Source organism: Mesoplodon densirostris, chromosome 1, assembly GCF_025265405.1.
Source record: "Mesoplodon densirostris isolate mMesDen1 chromosome 1, mMesDen1 primary haplotype, whole genome shotgun sequence".
Lineage (NCBI taxonomy): Eukaryota > Metazoa > Chordata > Mammalia > Artiodactyla > Ziphiidae > Mesoplodon > Mesoplodon densirostris.
The window spans coordinates 187409824-187432658 of record NC_082661.1 but is presented as its reverse complement, the minus strand read 5'-3'; the positions used below and the strand labels follow the sequence as shown (position 1 = coordinate 187432658).

The 22835-nt window shown below is 38.3% G+C and overlaps 1 protein-coding gene across 2 annotated transcripts in view; it reads left to right on the top strand.

Annotated features, from left to right (window-relative positions):
* Positions 1-22835, top strand: part of ADAMTS3 (ADAM metallopeptidase with thrombospondin type 1 motif 3) — a 306795-nt gene that overhangs the window by 72868 nt on the left and 211092 nt on the right. The gene's annotated exons all lie outside the window — the stretch shown is intronic.

The following is a 22835-nucleotide window of genomic DNA, read 5'->3' as shown; positions in this document are numbered from 1 at the left end:
ATATCAACATTTGTTAATATATTCACAGATAGAATCAGAAAAATTCTTTTAGTGTTGGGAGGCTGTCAGGCTTACAGTGGAAGATACAAGTACTCCAAAATTCTAATTTTCACTAGAAAGCTTGAATTTTATCATTGGCTACAAATCCTGTCAGTTGTTTTCCTTGAAGAGGCAGGCTCACTTTATTCATTTTCAAGATGTTTGCCAAATAGCCAAGTTTGAATAACCATAATTTATGTTCATTGTTATTTCAAGTGAAAATGATGTTCTGTGAAAAAAAGTGGTTAGTTCAAGTCACATCTCAAACAATTGCATAAGTGATCTTCCTTGCAATCTCCCTTATATTTTGGTATGTGATAGATGTGTGATTATGGTTGTATACTTCCCATTATGTCACAGAATATTTAAAATTTTGTTCTTAAGGCTAAAGATTTAATAAAATTGTTACTGCTTTATCAGGACACTGTTAAGTTCAACTGGCTTTTAAAAAATTATTATTGGCTTCCCTGGTGGCGCAGTGGTTGAGAGTCTGCCTGCCGATGGAGGGGACGCGGGTTCGTGCCCCGGTCTGGGAGGATCCCACATGCCGCGGAGCGACTGGGCCCGTGAGCCATGGCCACTGGGCCTGCGTGTCCGGGGCCTGTGCTCCGCGGCGGGAGAGGCCACAGCAGTGAGAGGCCCGCGTACCACAAAAAAAAAAAAAATTATTATTATTACTATAAGTGTACAGAGATAAAGAATAGCATGACTACTAGGACAGTTCGGTCTCAATGCCTAGAGTCATGCTAAGGTGCCAGAAGTTTCACTCATGGTAGCTTCTGCACCATCAGTGCAAATATCAACACAGGAAAAAGGCAAAAACATCTGCATATTAAGATGAGAATAGTTTTGACCTTGCACACTCCTTTAAGAGAATGGGTCTCAGGACCCCCAGGGATACACAGGACAAACTTTGAGAACCACTGCTCTAAGTCATGGATGTATAGGATAATGCATATAATTTTTAAAAGTGCTTACTGTTATATAATATTTTTCTTCTTTTGCTTTGAAATTTAAAGGAATAGTCCTGGTAATCCTCACTGTACCCCTGAGAAATACAATAGGAGGTAGTTAGAGTATCTGTCTGAGAGGTGGCGAAATTCAGTCAGTGTAGCTAAGCCATTTTGCCTGTGGCCAGGCACAAAGTCAGAGGATATGCTGAAAGAGCTGGAATCCTGATTCAGAATGAAACCACCAGGAGAGCCAGTATCTGCCTGGACTAAAGTGTTACTGAACGTGAGTGGAAACCAATTTGCTCTTCTTATCTTGTACACAAATTTTAAGTCTTCCCTAAGAAAAATTATCTCAAAAAATATGTCACACTGGGAATATTTGGAAAGTGTGGGCCTGAGAAATTTGTGCATGCCAACCATTGAGATGTGAAGGGTGACAGCAGGAAGGAGGAAGGGAAGCTGATTTTATTAGTGTTCTAATGTGTGCCATGTACTGTGCAAGGCACTTTATGTTACCTCACGACAGACCTGTGAAGTCACTATTATCAAACTCATTTTAGAGATGATGACGTGGAGCCTCAGATGTTAACCAGCTAACCTGAGATGACATTGCTCCCATGGGTTGGAGTTAGAATTCAAACCATCTCATTTCACTATAATATGGAATCTTTCACGTCAGTCTCCATGTGGCTCTTGGACTACACTGTTAACTGGTTAATAGTTACTATATCTGTCTTCTAAGCATATTTCTGAATATACAGTCAGCCCTCTATATCCACGAGCTCTGCATCTGCAGATCCAACCAACTGTGGATAGAAAATATTCTAAAAAATTCTGGAAGCTTCCAAAAAGCAAAATTTGCATTTGCCATGTGCTAACAATTTTTGACATAGCATTTACATTGAACTTACAGCTATTTACATAGCATTTACAGTGTAGTAGGTATTATAAGTAGTTTAGAGATAATTATTCATCCCTGTATGGGAGGATATGTGTAGGTTATATGCAGACTACATTTTATATAAGGGAATTGAGCATCCTCAGATTTTGGTATCCACACAGGGGTCCTGGAATCAGTCCTCCTCAGATACCAAGGGATGACTATAAATGCATACACTTCAGACATAATTTTTACCTTTCTGGAAAAAACAATTTTGTATTTATTCATCCACTAGGGGGGGCAAGAGTGCTAACTTGTTATGTACGTAATGATTGAAGAGTGGGGTTTAAATTATGTGATTGTAGAATGATTTATAATTATGTATATACTGTAGGATATTGCATATGGAAAATTCTGAACAGTTATCTGATGGTTATTCCTGGTAAGAAAGATGCTGTGCTATCTTCTTATTGAAACCCAGGAGACTGCTTCCCCTGCCCTCCACCCCCTCCAAGTATGAAAATAGATGATGTATACTTTAACGTAAAAGTGTGACTGGCAGTTGATGGGAAGGATCAGGTGATGTGGACTGGCAAAATTAGCAGTCATCCAAGTCAGGAAGATTCAAATTCTAGTCTCAGGTTCGTTTGTTTGTTTGAATACATGCAAATTTTAACATCATTAGTTTAAGTTTCTTATGTTCTGTTTAATCAGTGGTGTCTGAAAGGAATGATACGACTTTCCTAAGTCATCATTTAAGCCTTAAAGGAAAGTATTACATGACTTTTTGTATTTGGACAATGCTTTTATTAATCATTATTTCTTACTCCAGATCTGTCATTTGAATATGGCTAGATATATAGAGAACCTTAACATACGCGATATATCTAGCTCCTCACGTATATAATTGCCATGTGGGTAATTTATAGTAAAACTATGAAGTACTTTTTTAAAAAAATGAAAACTGTGAAATAATTATATAATATTTTCTATTAAAGTATTCATATTTGAAAATAAATTTTGGCTATTGTCCTGATTTATTGTTCCTTAAGACTCCTATAAACTTCGGATGATGATTACTGTGAAAAAAATTAGAAATTTTGTGAGCATCATAACCATGTTAATTGTGAAGCTTTGCCAACCAGATTCTTATCTGTATACTATGTATATTTTTTCATTGAGTTAGAGTTTGTAAATGAGACGGTCTAAAATCGTTTATCATTTAACTAGTTTTAGATACAATGAAGACTTTTCTTGAGCTCTACATAAGGAGCTTTTTTCCAAACTCTGAAAATCTCTGAAGGATTAATGAAATATATCTTTACATGATTCTGATTTTGAGAAGGTATGGCTGTTGGAGCAAAATGGTCCAGGGATCATAATCTTCTTTGTTCTGATAATATAGGCCATGTGATGTTGGGATAGAGTTACATCTCCTGGAACATTCGGATGTAATTGGACTGCAGGGTTGCTGTGGGGTGGTAGCCGCTGAGGATGCAAAGATGAGTCACTAGTTATTTCTTCAAGTATGATAGTCCAGTGGAGAGCACTGTACAAGTAAGCAAGCAATTATAATGAGATGTGGTGAGGGCAGTAATGAAGTGATGCAAACTTGCTACTATGGCATCACCTAAAGGGATCCCATCTTCGTCTGGGACACATGCCGTGAAGATGCTTCAGAGGAGGTAAGGCTTGAACTAAAGGACAAGTAGATACAGAATTTAGAGAGCCGGAAGGAAGGGAAAATTTTAAGCAGAGGAAATAGCATGGAGCAAGTCATGGTGGAAGAGGATAATGTGACTCTCTTCAGTTGTAAGAGTATAGAGTTAAGATAGGATAACTCAGGAGTAAGCTGGAGATCTACAATTGGCCCGACACCAGTGTATCCTTCAGTATATATGAATAAGTTTGGAAGTTATTTCAATAATAGGAAGCCATTCATTGCTTTTGTGTAAGGAGTGATATGATCTTGTGTTTTGGGAGAATCACTGGCACAGCATTTGGGAGAAGTTAGAAATAGATTCAGTGCGAAGTAATGTGGCCTGAGATAAGGTTGTGGTAGTAACACTTGAGATGGTGGTCAGCAGAATCCAGGGGTAACTAGGTATAGGATTAACAGGAAGGAGTGAAATCCAGAGGTTTGTAGGAGTTTGAATCTGCTGACCGGGCAATTGGAAATTGGACCTGAAGAGGCTGAAGGAGCATGACTGTATGGAAAAGAGAGGAGAGGAGCAAGCTTTTTTGAGGGGCCTTGAGCTGGGGATAAAGATGAAGACAAAATAAAACACAACTTTGAAACGATGTTTGAGTACTTTAATGTACCAGGGATACAGTAATGTTTTTAATGTATTTAATTCTCTCAGTATCCCCTGGAGGTATTACCATCTGTAATTGACAAATGGTGAAGCAGGATCAGAGAGGTCACATAGCCAACCTCAGATCACAAAGCTGGAAGTGCTGGAATTTGGAATTGAGTCTAGATCTATCTGATCCTAAAGTATTACCTTTTCCCATTCAGTTACTTTGGGAGTCATCACAGACAGCTATAATTGAAGCGATGGGTATACACAGAAATGTTCTAGAAGAATACGTAGACAGAGAAGACACGATGGCCAAGGACAGAACTTGGGCACGTAAATTAGACTAAATGGAACCCACCAGGGATATATAAAAGATGCAGCCAGAGAGGTGGGAGGGTAACTAGAAAAAGCATTGCATTCAAGATAAAGTCATTAGAATCATTCAAGGCTTTCATTCTCTCTCACCCCCTATCCTGCCCATCAGCAAATTCTATTGCTCTGCCTTCAGACTATATCCAGAATCTGACCATGTCCTCCTGTCCAAGCCGCTCAAATTTCCTATGTTCTAACAGGATTTCCTGCATCTGTCCCTGTTCCCTTACCATCTTTTCTCTATCCAGCAGTCAGACCAGTCCTTTTAAAATGTAGATCAGGTTGTCAGTCCTCTGCTCAGAACCATCCTTTGTTCTTCCTTGTCAATCAGAATATAATCCAAACTACCGCTGTTCACAATGCAGCCAAGACTCTGCCACATGCTACCTCTCTTATTCCTTCTTCTACATCCTCCCCCAGGCCACATTCCAGCCACAAGCCAAGTATGCTCTCTTTCTGGACCTTTCTGTTGATGGCCTGCCTGAAACACTTCCCTGGCAGATCTCTGTCCCTCTATGAGAGAGAATTTCCCCAACCAACCTGTCTGAAATAGCACCTTCCATTATCATATTCCACTTCTTCGTTGCCTTTTTCTTCATAAGAGTTTTCATCACTGGATGTATTAAACTTGTTTATTTGCTTTGTTTCAATTGCCCCTAGAATCTCCACTCACGCCCAAACTTCATGAAGGTAGAGATTTTGCCTTTTTTATTTCACTCTTATATCCCCAAGATCTAGAATATAATAAATACTCAACAAATACTTGGATGAATGAATGCAGCGAGACTGGCTGTAACAAGTAAATCAAGTAAATCAGATGTAAATGAAGTAAATCAGATCATCCTTCCTCCATACTCCCCATTTAACCCTCCCACCCCAGTATACTGTCAGAATAAAATCCAAACTTCTTTCCGTGGTCTCCAGGCCTTCCACGGTCTGGACTTTGGCTGAGACTGACCCCTAGTCTTGCCACTTCTCCCTGGTTGACTATATTCCATCCACATTGGCCTTCCTGTTCTTCCTGGAACTTGCTAAGCTCATTTCTTCCTCTTGCTGCTCCCTCTGCTGGCTGTTCCTTCCACGTGGTTGGCTCCTTTTGATCTTTCAGATCTTTGCTCAAGTATTGCTTCTGCAAAATAGCCTCTCTAGACTACCCTCTCTTAAAACAGTCCTCCCAATGCTTGTGTCTCCACCCCAACTCTTCCCAAGACTCGATTGATTTTGATCACTGTCATTGCCACTGACTCAGCAATATTGCTCATTTATCTGCTGATTTAATATTCTCTCTCTCAAGCCGGATTGTAAACTTCATGAGGATGGGGGCTTTTTCTGTCTCATTTGCCATCGTATTCCCAGCACTTAGAAAGGAGTGCTTGGATTTTCTTAGAAGCCCAATACTTAGAGGATAAATGAATGAAATACTTCTGCCACTCCTGTGAAGGTGGCTTACTGTTGCTGTGAGTACTTGAATCCTCTTTTGGTGACACACAGTTTAAATAAATACCTAAAACTTCTAGGATGAAGTTTATGCAGTTTGAACATTCAGTAATGAGACTACCTTTCAAACTGGCTCATGGAATTCCAGTACATTGCTTTATAGAGATTCTTTTTTGCAAATTCTTGGGAACCCAAATCTCTCAAACTGTCAGAATGTTGTAATTTTATTTTTAGTTGTTGCCAGAAGTATTTGACTGAATTAGATTGCTAGTTCTTCAAGGAGACTGAGTACCATATTCTCTTTTGTATCTCTAGCATCTTACCCAGAGTTCAGCACAGAGCAGATGTAGATGTTCAATAAATATTTATCAATGGTAATTTTTAAGATTTACATTTAAAAATTTAGAATTTCCTGTAAAATATTTCCAGTGTTTTTTAGGTTTCAGAACTGAGCCTCCCCCCACCATCTCTAAGAAGCTTAACCCTTAAGAAATGTTTGGTTACTGACAAACTGTAGAAGAGGAATGAAGGAGTGCTATCCCATACTAAATTTAAATTCTGTCCACCATACTAGAGAAACAGAGGGGACCTATAATCATATATTTACTGACTGTAAACTCCCTATTTGGATGAGGTCGGGGTGGAGGCAGGGAAAGGCTCTGTGGCCCAGCATCCTCTTTACTCTTATTTTCTTTCTGATAAAACAGCCAGTGTTCAGTGTGGCTCCAAAAGTTTTGGTTTGGGGATTAAAAAAGTGAGCAGCAGGTAGCTGTGACGCAGGTTGTGCACAGTCACTGAGCTGCACACACCTTAAGCCAACATAACCAGTGAAAGGTGGCAGTGTTTGAACTGAATCTGTGCTTTTTCGATGGAGCAGCACCTTTTCAATAAAAGCACATTTATACTGACTCCTTAAGAAGTTTAGACTGGAGGGTTGTCTCCAGAAACTTGCCCCCCTTCTGCCAAGCCCCATTTGTTTGTCTTGGCAGCCTGGCTGTGTCTGCTTGGCTGGTGCTAATGCTGGGATGTTAAATTGATGAAACACAGAGCTCTTGATCCTTTTCAGGGAGGCTTCTATGTAGTTAATGGCAGGGTAGAGCTCTTTGCTGCTAGCCACCTGTAATGGCCAAGTTAAAAAAAAATAGATGCAGAGATGTGAAAGAGGAAATTTTTCTTTTAAAAAAGTCTCATCAAATACTTCATTTTTGTTTGTTTGTTTGTCTGTTTTAATATCCAAAATAGATTTAAAAACACTGAAAAAGAAAGAAAAAAATCACCTAAATCCCACCACTGTTTTTAGACAGAGGCTATGGAGAATGGATACTCTTGTAGTTAGAGATTTGGGGACCAGTGGGAAGATACTTCATTAGAATAATTAACCCTGCTCTTCAGGATGGCTTTTGTCTTACTTCTTCTGTGGTCTAGTTAGGATGTTTTTCTTTAATTGATTGCAATGTATGATGCTACTTGGTATAAATATTCAAGCATAGATAACCTGACAAAAATATGAAGGGGGCTTGGCTTTTTGAGATTTTGGGCATTTGAGAGCTACGGACCAACTGTACCTGTGTAAAAACCAGTCATGTTTGTCTGGTGTGCTTGGGATTAGGTTGCCCTTAGTCTTCATGACTGTTCATTGTTCCAGAAGCCGTGGGCCATGACTAGACTTTTTAGAACCAACAGCACAGAAAGGAAACAAGTATAAATCATCTCTCTGGTTTACATTTCTCAAGAGGGATTAGTAAAATTGCTTAAGTTGTTACAGGTGTTGATAGTCCCCTGAGGTTGGTGACTTTATCAACCCCTCACTCTATTCAGGCTTTTACTTAAACCTCCTACCTCTCAGAAGAGTCAAAACAGCAGACTCCTCACCCCAGCCACTCTTTAACCATTTCCTTGCTTTATTTTTTCATAGCAGTTATCATGATCTGAAATTATATTTGTTTTTTTTTTAATTTATATCTCCTCAACTGCAACGCGAGTTCTGTGAGGACAGGGATTATTTTCTTATTCGCCTCTTAACCCTCAGTGCTCAGAAGATAATACAAGATATAGTAAGTGCATGATAAATGTGTGCTGAATGACTGAATAAATAAGAAAGGGAAAGGAACAATAAAGGATGAACTAGAGAAAGGAAATAAGGACTGTTTCCCAGATAATATCATTCAACATGTCACTACCTGAACCAGGACAGGCCAGTCTATCAGTCTTGCACATGTGAAATGTTTATTAGTACTTTTAATAAAACTTTGAGTGAAAACTGGATTGCATGTAGCAAACATATCACTTAGCCCGAGTAAATGAAGTTATTAAGTCAGTCAAAGATCAGGGAATATGAAAACATTTCATTGCATGGTTGAACTGAAGGATTGAGCAGAGAAATTAGATTTGTTTGAACAAAGGTGTTAAAAGAGTATGAGTTTGGGGACTTCCCTGGTGGCACAGTGATTAAGAATCTGCCTGCTAATGCAGGGGACACAGGTTTGAGCCCTGGTCCGGGAAGATTCCACATTCCGCAAAGCAACTAAGCCTGTGCACCACAACTGAGCCTGTGCTCTAGAGCCTGTGAGCCACAACTACTGAAGCTCGTGCACCTAGAGCCCATGCTCCGCAACAAGAGAAGCCACCGCACTGCAACGAAGAGCAGCTCCTGCTCGCTGCAACTAGAGAAAGCCTGCGTGCAGCAACAAAGACCCAACGCAGCCAAAAAATAAATAAAATGTGTATGAGTTTGAAACTCTTACCATTGGTCATAAGAGTACATTTAAAATTCACTTGCCTACAAGACCCTCTCTTTTAAAGGGGGTAGGTTTGTCAATTTCAGAATCTCTATGAGTTGCTTATACTCATTCTCTGAGTATAGTAGCATTTATGTGCTGCTGTAGCACATGTTGCCACAAACAGATGGAATTGACAGAAGAAAATCTCTCCTGTCCACTAAAGAAAAGTGTTTAAAGAGGATGTTTGATGAATAACAGATGGCATGAGAAGTAGCTTGTCAAATTAAGATTGGTGATAATGAATTAGCACCCTCTAATTAACTTCCACTCTAGGTCCACTTTTTATATGATTTAGATCACTATTTCATATTTTCTATTTCATATTTTTACATATTAACTTTTTATCATGAAGGTTTATCTGTTTTGTTTTACTGTGTTCCTAATGATTGTATCGTATTTCATCAAATTGATATGTTAGAGTGAGACTGTATTGAGAGCAAGGCTCTCTGTGTTAGTTAAGGATGTGCCTGGCATGTAGAACGTGTTCAATTTGTGACTGTTGATTTTAATTGAATATTCCAAATTTATTTAGCCTTTGCTTTATGACAGGACATCTAGCTTCTTTCTGGTTACTGATTTCATATGTAATGATGCAGTGACTATATGAATGCCTATGGCTTAATGCTTCTTTTGACTCATGGTCTTACAATAAATTCCACAGGGAGATTTCTCAAAGTTTGTGAACATTTTTTTTTTTTTTTTTTTTTTGCGGTATGCGGGCCTCTCACTGTCGTGGCCTCCCCCGTTGCGGAGCACAGGCTCCGGACGCGCAGGCTCAGCGGCCATGGCTCACGGGCCCAGCCGCTCCGCGGCATATGGGATCCTCCCAGACCGGGGCACGAACCCGTATCCCCTGCATCGGCAGGCGGACTCTCAACCACTTGCGCCACCAGGGAGGCCCTGTGAACATTTTTATATCTCTTGATTGTGAATGGGTGACATCATTTTGTAATGGTACTTTCCAGGTTTGAATATTCCTTTGATCTTATAAAATAAACAAGGGTATTTTTTACCTTATCTAGCATGAGTAGTGACAATTTCTTCTTTCTGACACAGTATAGCTAAAAGTATTCTCCAAATTTAGGTATAGGTAACAGCTTATTTTAACCTTCTTTTTAATTCTAAGCCTGTTTTTTGTATGGCTTTTATTAATATATGATTTTGTTATAAATTATGTGTCTCAGTTTTTCAAGGAATTGATAGATCTTTGAGCTTGGACACTCATTAATTAATTATTGTTGCTAACTTAATTTTTAAAAATCTTTCTTCATGTGAGGTCTCTAAAACTTTGGCATTCCTAAAGCTCTTTTTCTTCTCTCCCTCAGTTTTTTGAAATTCTGGTGGCTTTTGAAGTTGTTTCAAATTGTTAACACACATATATTCATATGATATATGGAACATAATTATCATTCCTTACACAGCTCAGTGACTCTATAGAGGAGCAAGATAAACTAGAAAATCCATCCTGAGCAGCTCCAATAAACAAGAAAAAAAATCTGTAGCTATTTAAGATGACCATATCTGTTTATAAATTAGCTAGTGACCAGTAAAAAAGTAAATAAATAAACAAGGAGATACTCTTAATACTTAACTTTTTGTTTTTTGGCTCTGTTTAAAAATTTGGAATACTAAAATCTTCCCCTGATAATATAACTTTATGATATTAGTGTTATTAGTGACATTAGGATGATAGCTGTTAGTAATAAGTATAATTTGAGATTTTTATATGTGCAAGGCACTGGATTTCTTTTGCATTTTCTCATTTAATCCTATTATTATCTTCTCACAGATGATGAAACTGAAGCTTTGAGAAACTAACTGAAACTTTTTCTAGAGGTGGATGCAGTGTCCACCTATCAGACTTGGGTCTGTCCAGCTTTAAAACTCCATTTTCTTAATCTTGATGCTCTGCTATACACATTGGTTTTGATCATTTGCATTTATCCCTAAGTATTCTTTTCAAAAGTAGTTCTGATTGTGTGGCTTTGTATGACCATCTCAGAGTTGAAATATTAAGTAAATAGATTTAAAAATTTTAATCCAAAATGTTCTTGATGACCAGGTATTGATATACACTGGAAAAGCCATCTTCCAATATCTGCACAGTTACTAGTTCTTTCTAAGCTTTACCCCCGTGGTTTCAATCTGTTCTCTAATCCTAGGCCTCTTCCTTAAACAGAGTCCTCATCCTTCATCAAACTCCAAACTTAATCAAATTAAAGTGGATTCTGGTCCTGAGCATTTGTAATACATACATTATCTAATAGTCGTTTTGATGTTTAATGGTTTACAGTGTGTAAAATACCTCTGAAAAGTTAAAAGGACTTTTTGTATACAAAGCTGTGTTTCACTAGCATTTTTCTTTAATATTTCCTATGCTTTGCCAGTTTTTGGCAATTGATGCCCTATGGGCAGTAAACAAACTGAGCTTGATAACATTGCATCATTTGTGGTCACCAGTTTCCAATAGAATATTTAAACGTTCTTTCAAGGTCCTTGTTACATTCAGCCCTACTCTTACTGAAAATGGTATGGCACATATAAGCAGAAACCCTTTCTGGTATCTGGAGTTAGTCACTAAAGCACCTATTTGTAATCACTATCATTATTTACTTTAGAAGTTATTAACCTGGGGACCATGGAGAGGGCTTCAGGGTATCTTAGAAAAGCCTGGGGTGTGAAAAAAAAAAGTGTCATAGGATGATTTTAAAAAGAGTTCATAGTTTTCATCATTCATTCAGTTATTCATTGAATCGTCATCCACTCAAATTCCACAAAAGAAAACTAGATCGAAAGAAAGTTATAAAACATTCATATTCTCAAATCCCCATCTGCATTTGTTTAACCACTTACAACTTAGTATCAGACCTTTTAGATACCTATTTTGACCATTTTTCTGTTCCTATTCTTCTGTCAGTTTCTTATGCTTAACTTTAAGCATTCTTTTGATTGCTGCTGTTTTTGTTTTTAAGGCAAGGAGGGCATGGACATTTGGTCTATGCTTGTTTTTAATTAACATCATGATCAGTTTGTCTCTAGTTGCATAAGTGGCCGCATTTCAGAGAGAGGGAGAGAGAGAGAAAGAGAGGGAGAGAGAGGCGTGGGATGGTGGTGGCGAGAAAGAGAGACTGATTGACTATAATTTGGAGAATGGAGGCCTCTGGGATGGTTGGCTGATGTGAACTTGGATATTTGAAACCTGTTATTTCAGTGATGTACATTCTAATAATCTTAAATACAGCCCTAGGATTCCCTCTTCCCTCCTGACAGTAAGAAAATGAATTTATCCATTTCTTTTCTCATCACCATGAAGGCCACTACCTCCACCTCCAAATATTACCAGCCTTGGACTCACTCATTAAAGCTCTGCTCTCTTGTCAATCTGGGATAGACTTTAGTCACTGACACAGTCAGTCGGTGACAGGGACTCCCTGTCATTTGTGGTTCTTGCTCTTCACTTTGTATCCTCTCTCCCAAAGATGAATCACTGTCTTTCTGTAATGGTCTGTTGAGATAATGAGTATTTCATGAACAAAAAAGCAGAGGGAGTATGAAAGAAGGACATGAAGTGTGCTGTATGTTTTAAGGATAAATGTTGGTTTTGAATCCGTCTTTCATGATTCTGAGAGAAGACAGTACTGTATAGTAATGAACAGCCAGGCTGTAGGATCTGTTGATCTTAGACCTGCCACTGCTTAGCTGTGCCATCTTTACAACTCAGGGTAAAATGTAATAGTAGTGTGTCTCCAGGCTGGGGATAGAGCAGGCAACATAGTTAGCATGTAGTAAGTCCTCAATAAATATTTGTTTGTTTTTTGGTGACATGGAGGCATCTTTTGACGTCTCATGGCTTTAGTGACTTATCTAAGAACTACTGCATTCCATTTAAAGCAAAAAAACCACTTCTATTTAAAGTAAAACCTCCAACAATCTATATTAACTAATTCCAGAAGCATGTAATATCTAATTTGGATATCTCGTTCCTCTCTGCCTGCCTAGATCCCAGATCACTGAGCATTCCAAACCTGTTAAAAATAAAATTGGTTTTGTTCCCTTATATTGCAAATGAATTAGAGTGTTATTACTGTTGTGTATGTGTTTAATGATTTTCAGCTTGTGAAATTAAATGATTTGTCTCTAATCTTTGCTATGCTCCGCCAGTTTCTTGTAAGTAATGCCTATCAACAATGAACAAGCAGAGCCTGATAAAATTCATTCACTAATGTAGGACATTTTGGGTGACTAGAAAAAGCATTCTTCATTTATTAATTTTTGTTGTTCGGTATAAATGTAGCACATCTTGATTTCATTTTGCATTTAGAAGTGCTAAAAAAACTTAAAACATATTGTAGAAGGAGAAAAAATGCACACACCCCTACAACTCAAAGATCTCTACTATTTACATTTTGGGTAATTTCCTGCCATGGTTATTTCTACCGTTTAAGACGGTTATCTTACAATACATGGCATTTTGAATACATTCACTTGAGTGAGTGGCTCCAGGACTTTCTTCTGTCTTGATCCTTTGAACTTCCTCCTTGTGTTGGCTTAGAGCACTACACAGGCATGCCCTGTTTAAAAGCAGAACAAGTGAAGAAGCAAACAAAGTATAAATAATGAACCAACCATACAAGAGGAGCCTACCATTCTAAGCACCATGTATGCAGAAAATGCACATTTTCTCCACAGTTTCTCTCCAAGGGGTGGTGTAGCAGGGAAGGTAGGGATCATGAGGATGTGAATGCTGGTAGGGATAAGTGAGTGCCTTAAAATAAATTATCAGCATTTTTCAGCAGATCTAGCTACTTCTAAAAATCATTTAGAAATGACTTAAAAGGTTTTTCTCTTTAGCTGTAGGATATAGCGGATCTTTAAGCAATGCACCAAGGACATTGCTTTGTAGAGGATATATTAAAGTCAGCGGTGGATTCAGGTTTTGTGGGGTCTGAAGCTTGTATAAAATTAGGTACAATACTGATTATTTGGCACAAGAAAAAGAATCATAAAAATGACAAACTTGATAAAGCTGACAAATATTACTAACATTTCAAAATCCAGAAGAAGCACAATGTTCTTTTTGTGACTGTTTGACATATTTCTATGTTTTTTTCTCCACTTTTTAGCTCCCAAACTTTAATTGCCTCTTTATTTATCAATGATTCTGCAATATCATTTTTGTAGAGAATATGGAAAGTTGTCAGATTTTCTTTTAACATGGTTGGTCAGAGTTAGTATTTTATTAATGATAACTGAGAAGCATACAACATGTGCTGTAATACAGTCATCTTTATTGTTTGTAGTACTGCCATTGGGTTGTGCCTTACAAAGGAATTCAATCTCATACATTTCTCATCATAAAAGAAAAAAATCAGTACATAGTGTTCATAATTACATATGTTGAATTACGTAGTATATTTCTGATGGGTGAATTTCCATCTTTAGCAGGCACTGATGAAAATCCATTCCTTCAGTTAAAATTTTACACATCTGAGGGTTGGGAGAATTTTCTGCTGTCCAGATTCTGTCTTCATGCATTTCAAACCCTGTTTCTCCTCCACTATTCCTACGTAGCCGGGCCAAGCACTGTTTACTGTTTCTGTCTTTGTTTCATCCTCCTAGTGCTATTAACATCCCTCTTCTGGTCTTCCTCAATCTATATTTTATTAACCTAATTTTTAAACTAAAGTGATATTATCTAGGACAAAGCCTACTGACTAATAATAACGACAGTAATAGCAGCTAAGAAGTGTGAAGTGCTCCGTGTCAAGCTTGTGCTGAGGCGCTGAGCCAGCAATTCCTGAAGCAACTCTCTAGGCTGATTTGCTGTACTGATCCTAATTTTACAGACAAGAACACTGAACCTGCTGGAATTTCTACTCAGGTCTGTCAGACTCCAAAGCTTGCGTTCCAAACCATTACAAACCTTTTCAGCAATTTACACTTGTGATGGGGTGGTTAGAATCCAAAACATGACCTTACATTTCCATTAATATGAGTATATTAATACAATATTAATAATATAATTACACTAATTCATACTATATATTTTCTAATCACAATTCCCCATACCCTTGGGTTTTCTTAATTTAGTCATTCTAGCCCTTTTGACAACAAATCATTTTATAACAAATTATCTGTAAAACCAAAAATGTTCAGGTCAAAGCGAATTATTAGGATAAAATTTAATATTTCAGAATTCTATGCAATAAGGTATTACTTTGTAATAAAAGATCCAATACTTAATTCAAAAAATTAGTACCACAAAATAAAATGGCCAGTGCTTATGAGTTGAAATATAGAATTTATTTATTTCATCAATATTTTAATTCAAAATGCTTTTAGTCATTGTGAATGAGCATAAAATACTAATTTTCCTCATCTCTGTTGTAAAAGTTCAGAAGTGTGTGTGTCTACACGTATTCCCACCTTCGCCAAGCAAATTGGCAAAGTTAATACAACCTTAAAGTAAAAAATCTATCCAGTTCTTCCTTTTCTCACTGTTGAATGAGAAGTTTGCTGTTTTTGGAGGAAGGGAGTCTCTCTTTTTTAACTCCTGAAGCTCAGTTGGTACTTTACTTAAACTTAACTATCATGAGAACCATTCCTAATGAGTTTGCTCTCTGGTCCTTGTTTTAAAACACTTTTTTCACAAGCAAAGTGGAAGAAAATCAACAAGTACCAGTCTTAAAGATGATATACTGGGACCATACCACTTTGTGTTTGTATTACTTGGTTGTTCTCCAAAGGGTAATTATGGCCTTATCTCATTTTAAATGTTTATTAAAGATTTATCTTACTTTAAATGTTTATTAAAGCTATTAATATGCAGGGATTCTGGAGCCAGATACTTGGATTTGAATCCAACTTCCACCACACACTAGCTGTGTCTACCTTTAAGTGATTTAACATTTTTGTGCCTCAGTTTCCTCATCTGTCTGACATGGATAACAAATAATGCTTATCTATTGGATTGTTAGGTGACTTGCATTTGTAAATATATGTAAATACTTGGAACCCTGAACATTACACACTAAACTCTCAATAAATCTTAGCTATTTTTTTTTTTTTGCGGTACGCGGGCCTCTCACTGTTGTGGCCTCTCCCGTTGCGGAGCACAGGCTCCAGACATGCAGGCTCAGCAGCCATGGCTCACGGGCCCAGCTGCTCTGTGGCGTGTGGGATCTTCCCGGACCGGGGCACGAACCCGTGTCCCCTGCATCGGCAGGTGGACTCTCAACCACTGTGCCGCCAGGGAAGCCCCTTAGCTGCTATTTTTAACAGCAGGCAGACTGTAGCTACTAGGTGGAATAATTCAAGATGTGTTAGGAATGGTTCTCTGACTACAACTATTTCTACTACCAACAGCCATGGGATCTGCAATGATATTCTCAAAGATTCTTCAGGAACTTCTAATAAATGCAGATTCTCCTCAGAGGGATGATGTCATTATTTCTGCATTTTTGGAGGTATAATTAACATATTAGTTTCAGGTGTACAAGTTTCCATATTTGTGTATCTTGCAAAATGGTCTGTTACTATACATAGTTACAATTTTTTTTTCTTGTGATGTGAACTTCTAAGATCTACTCTCTTAGCAGCTTTCAAATATGCAATACAGTATTATTATCTATAGTCACCATGCTGTACATCACATCCCCATGACTTATTTACTGTATAACTGGAAGTTTGTATCTTTTGACCCCCTTCACCCATTCGTCCACCTCCCACCCCACTGCCTCTGGCAGCCACCAGTCTGTTCTCTATGAGCTATTTTTCTTTTTTTTTTTTTTAGATTTCATATATAAGTGAGATCATACCGTGGTATCTGATGTTCTCTGCCTGTTTTCTTTAGAATGTTAATAAGTAGTAAGAAAAATGAAATGAGGAAATGTAATAAAACAGAGCAAAGGTTTGTAGTCAAGTGTGTCTAGGGAGCATTTGGTTAAGCACCCAGGTTTCTTTTACAGTAGGACTCTTCAGATCTTTTGATATACAAATGTAATAGCAAATTTCTAAGTAGAGTCAAAGTACACAGCAATGGATCCAGGGGCATTTCTCACTCCCCTGGCCCCTCTCTGACCTTCTTTCAAGACGGTTCTTCATGTTTAGTGTTCTGTGAGATAAAATCTGTTACACTCCTTGGGAGATCATCAGCTTGAAACCTGGTAGAACAGTATTTGGCAATTTGACATGGGCAAGTAGTTGCAACCAAAATAGTGGTTTCAGGTTGTGGGAGAGGCTCTGAGGAAGGTGGTGGTGCAAAGCAAGGGAACCTGTCTCATTTGGTAGGAGTGTGTGGCTAAGACTGCTAAGACCGACTATGCTACAAAGACCCCATCGGCTCTGATGCATAAAATTGGCTCAAGCCTACATATGTATTTTGAGAACTGTAGGCCCCCAGACCAGTACTGAATTTGACTTATTAAGAAATTTAGTTGAAAGACTGAGGCTGTTTGCTGAGGCAGTTTGAACAGGAGGGCCTGGTGGACTCCTGTGCTAACATGCTCTTTTCTGGCCAGATATGGCAGCTCAAGCAAACAGTTTCATTTGGAAGCAATTTGAAATGTAAAATACCTGAGTTCTAGCTTGTACTTCCTCAAGGTAATTGGAACAATTTTGTTTATGAGAAGGAAAAAGAAAGATCAGTTTTATGGAAATAATAATATCCCAAATATGTTCATTGACTGGTATAGATACTATGACTATATTTACTTAATTATGTTATGTTGTATTACATTATATTCTATTAATTATATTAATACAGAAAATATATTATAAATGCATATATTATAACATGACTATTGTTATAGATGATACTTTGCAGATGATAAAGTTTATTGCTGGACAATACTTTTTAAGATTTCAAAGCACATGCTTTTATTTTTGTAGTCGGTTTCTGTTTTTATAAATATGATTCCTTAAATAAAAGGAAACAACCCTTAAACTTTAAAAGTATTGTTTCTCTTTAAAACTTCCAATAATGCCCCATTTACATATGAACATAATGGGTGGCATATATTGCCTTCAACATGTGTAATTTATTTATGAAAAATATTTTCAGAAATATATTGGGTTTGGGTTTGGGTTTCATTACTTTGAAATTTTGGAAAATATTTGGAGCCAGTTAGTGTAACAAACTTTCTTCCCCCAGTATCATTCTATTTTTGTATCTGTAGCTACAAATTTCTGGGTCTGAAAAATGTTCAATTTATGTCATAAAATAGTGCTGGCCTTATTTCTAAATATACTGGCATTAGGATAGGGCTAGCTTTTCCACTAGTGTGTCCACACCTATCTTTTAAATGTTTGGTTTCATATAGTTTCTTTTGATTGCCAATCTACTATACTTATGATTTGCTACCATTTTGGAATCTGTCAGTAAAAATGACCTCAGATATTATTGAGAAATCTGTGCCATTCTTTTCCCATTATCAACTGTTCTGTTTTTTGTTTTGCTTTTTTTTTTTTTTCCCTGACATCTGTTCTGAGTAGCTCAGATTCACTTTAGACAGGCAGTCACTTTGTGCTAAATGCTACTTGACCTTCAAGAATTCGTAGATCCAGCCAGGATTGGGTCAGACTTGATCCTCTCCAGTTTTAGATATCTGGCCAACTTCTCTGGACAGAATTAGGCTCTGACACTCTTAAAAGTCTGTAGATGATTTTATGAAAAGTTATGCTGTCCTTTCACTTGTCTGCAGTCTGTCTCTTCAGTGGAAATAATGGAAATTGTGTGTTAGTGCTATTTTCTTTTGGAACATCTTATCTGATGGCAGTTTCTTTTCGCTTGTCTTCCTGCCTCCCTGCCCCCACCCCTCCTCCCTCCCTCCCCCACCCCTCCTCCCTCCCTCCCTCCCTGTCTCCCTCCCTCCCTGTCTCCCTTTCTCCCTCCCCATCTCCTTCTTAATATATTTTTTTTAAGATTTAATTTCATTTATTTTTGGCTGCGTTGAGTGTTCGTTGCTGCACACAGGCTTTCTCTAGCTGTGGCGAGTGGGGCTACCCTTTGTTGCAGTGCGCAGTCTTCTCGTTGCAGTGGCTTCCCTTGTTGTGGAGCACGGGCTCTAGGTGCATGGCTTCAGTCGTTGTGGCTCGCGGGCTCAGTAGTTGTGGTGCACGGGCTTAGTTGCTCCGTGTCATGTGGGATCTTCCTGGACCAGGGATCGAACCCGTGTCCCCTGCATTGGCAGGTGGATTCTTAACCACTGCACCACTGGGGAAGTCCCTCTTCCTTCCTTCCTTCCTTCCTTTCTCTTTCTCTCTGTTCACTTCCTCTCTCCCTTCCCTTTTCCTTCCTTCCTCTTTTTATTTCTCTCTCTCCCCATCTCTGCAACACTCCTTCTCTTATTCCTCCTATTTCTTCTTTTTCTGAGGGTAGTGATGGATGGAAACATTCATACTGTTTTTTCTATCTGGTCCCTCTTGCTGACACCCTTATGAAAGTATCTCTAGCAAGGCAGGTGAGAGAGATGGTTGTGATGGTACCAGCCACCAGATGGATTGGACCGATAATGCTGATTGACAAAAGCATGGAGTCTACACTTTTGCAGTAGTAGAATATATTCCACAGATTATAGTTCATCATAGACATTCTTAAATGGCATAATCATGCCAGGCCTTATGTGTATTCATGACATTGGCACTATTGAAAGCCTAGGAATAAATTCTCTAAGACAAACTAGTTGCTACCTCTACACAAGCATGGTAGAACACCATGTTGTAAAAGACTTCTGCTAAGAACAGCAATTTGGGAATAGTGTTATAAGGGATGAAATGTAGTTTTTTGTAGTTTTGATGCCTCTTTCACAGACACAATAAGCAAGTCTCACCTGAAAAACTAAATGGGATGTCTTTTTCTAGTGCAGGAGTGCCTTACCTGCTTTTCCATAGTGCCAAAGCCTGGTCATGTGGCTGCTCCTGGAGCATATTTATGACCACAAAACTGATTATATTGTTCAGTGCCTCTTTGAAGTGAAAAAATATATTGAATAGTTCCAAGCTGTGGTCATGTGAAGAAAGATGTGGTAACAGCTTGGTCTACCCCTTTTTCAAACTAAACAATATAATCTTTGAAACAGGCTTGGAGTCATCAACACCAAGATTATCATGTCATTTTTCAGAACAGTGTATTGAGGGTTCAATTTTCAGAACAATTGTAGGAAGGTATGTGAAGCACTGTTCTAGTTGGTGGGGATACCATGATGAAAATAACAGACAAGATTTCTAGGGAGAGATAGGTAGTAAACCAATAAACATAAGAAAACTCTCAGATTATCAGAGGTCTAAGTGTGACACAGAGAAATGAAATAGAGTGATGTGACAAGAAGTGACTGACGCATTTGAGGTGCTCAGGAAGAGATGATATTTAGGTTGACAGCTGAAAACAGAAGTGTGAGATTTGAGGAAAATCAGGAGGATCGGGGGGCAAAACATATCAGACAGAGAGGAACTGCTAAGAAGGTGAGCTTTGGGTGAGAAGACAAAGTAAGTGAGATGGGAAAAAGCCAGATCTTGTATGGCTTTGTAAGCCAGAGTAAAATGTTTAATTTTAGGTGCCATGGAGGATTTTAAGCAGAAGGATGATGTGGTACAATTTACTTTTTTAAAAAAGATCACCTTGCTATGTAGAGAATGTAATGGGGGTGGGCCAAGAGTCTATGGCAGAAACTTGTTTTTGAGGTAAGGCATGATGGTGGCTTGGACTATAATAGGAGCAGGAAGGGAGATGGAGAGGAATAATGGATTTGGGATATGTTTTGAGGGTAGCTTGACAAGACTTGCTGATAAATGTGATGTGTGGAGTGAGAGAAAGAGAGGAAACAGTGGTAACTGTCAGACTTTAGATGTGAGGAAAAGTACTGATGGGCCATTTCCTAGAATGGGGACCACTAGGGGAACAGTGGGTTTAGACAGCAAACTCAAGAGTCCTCTTTTGGCTGTGGAGTTTGTGATGTTCCTTTGGAAATGTCGAGTAGGCAGTTCTGTAACCAAGACTGGCACCTCACAGAGAAGTTAGGTGACATCCACAGTTGGAGGATGCTCTTTAGAGTCCTGAGATTGGATGGGATCACCTAAGGGAAGTAAATTGTCACAAAAGAGTAGGAGGTCCAGAGCAGAGTCTTCATGCCTCCCTCCATGAAGTATGTTTTTTTTTATGGGTTAGAGAAGGGTCTAGGAAATGGAAATGAGATAGAGAAGGAGTAGTCAGTACAGGGGAGGAAAATGAGAAGAGTATGATTTCTTCTAGGCCAAGGAAAGATAGCATTTTCAACCATGAATCAAATGTAGCCTTAGGGCTTATGGGATCTGAAACTTAGTCAATGTGGGGGTCCCTGTAAAGATGAATAATGCAGAATCATTAATACAAATTAGGTAGTAATGTGATTACTTAGAATGAGAAAGAAACCATGAAAAATTACAAAGTAAAGAGCTTAAAAAATGCCACAAAAATCACAAAATTCAGTGAAAACATAATTTTCTTAATTGAAACAGCTGTTGCACTTATACAACATTTTTTCTTCTACTTTTTTGGGAGGTGCGCTTACTCTGATATTGCTTCTTCATATTACAACAATTTTGTCATATTTTCTACAGAGATAGAAAAATAATTAACTCAGTATTTATCATGGATGTTTAAAATTATATTTTTATTGTTGAAAAATTTAGAGAAGTTCCTGTAAGTATCACAGCCTATTACTGATAATGTCATGTAAATTTTTAGGATTATTGCCAAAATGTGGGACACATCTATCAAATTTCTTTCATATATGAGCTTTAAGATTTCATGGCATTTCAAGATTGCACACACAGTGACTAATCATAAATAATCTTTGAATTGACAACACTTATAAACTAGTTTGTTACTCATGTTTTTGTAACCCAGAAAGGCATTTCTGCCCTGGGGACAACTAGCAATAACTGAACTGTGCAAGAAAGTTACTGTGAACCACAGAAATATACCCCACTGAACCCAAACTGAATATACTCCCAACTCAATTTCTATCTATACAGATCCCCCAAAAGCTCACCAATGCCTCCCAACATAAGGGCAAGGGTGATAGAGGGGAAGTCAAAGTGAAAAAGACAGTGGTCTAAACAGTTGAGGTTAAAATGTCTTATTTTTGCAGTGCAACATGGAAATACCTGTGCAAATAAGGGGTCTGAACCTTAAACTTCTATAGCTTCCTCTGAGAAGAGAGGGTAATAAGGTGAAGTGCATACGTGACAGGTAAAAGATCAGGTGAGATAAAAACAGAGAGTTTCCCCCATTGGATTTATACTCAAAAATTAACTGTTTAGGATTAAAAAAATAGGTCTAGGTTTTGGTGAAAAGTTCTGTGTAAGTATCAATATGATGTGCCTGGCAAATAATATACTGGTGAAATCTGTGGACCAGCAGAGATAAGTGGTTACATTTTTAGATGTGAGCTGAATGGGGATGGCTTCCTATTTTACTCTCCAAAACAAAGGAAAAGACAGACTTTGGCTGACGCTTGCTGCATTAGGGTCAGGAGTTTTGCCTTTTAGAGTCACTTGTGCTCTTTATGTTTAATATCTGCTACCAAATGTGTAAATAAAAATGTAAATGATTGAGGTGAAGGGGAGTGTGGAGCAATCAAAGACCTTTCCCAATTAAATTTAGGTCCTTTTCACCTCACATCTCAAAATCTGAGCTGATTTTGAACACAAGAAAAACCTAAGTAGATTTCACATCTACATTTTGTTAAATTTATTTTCAAATGTGGTATCAGGGAGAAGAATGTACTGATTCAAATTTTGCAGTAATTGAATATAAACTTAATAACTTTGCTTGCAATCGATTGAAGTTCTGGTTTTTTTTGGGTTTTTTTTGCGGTTCGCGGGCCTCTCACTGTTGTGACCTCTCCCATTGCGGAGCACAGGCTCCGGACGCGCAGGCTCAGCGGCCATGGCTCACGGGCCCAACCGCTCCGCGGCATGTGGGATCCTCCCGGACTGGGGCACGAACCCACGTCCCCTGCATCGGCAGGCAGACTCTCAACCACTGCGCCACCAGGGAAGCCCTGAAGTTCTGTTCTTAATGTCATATAAGTTT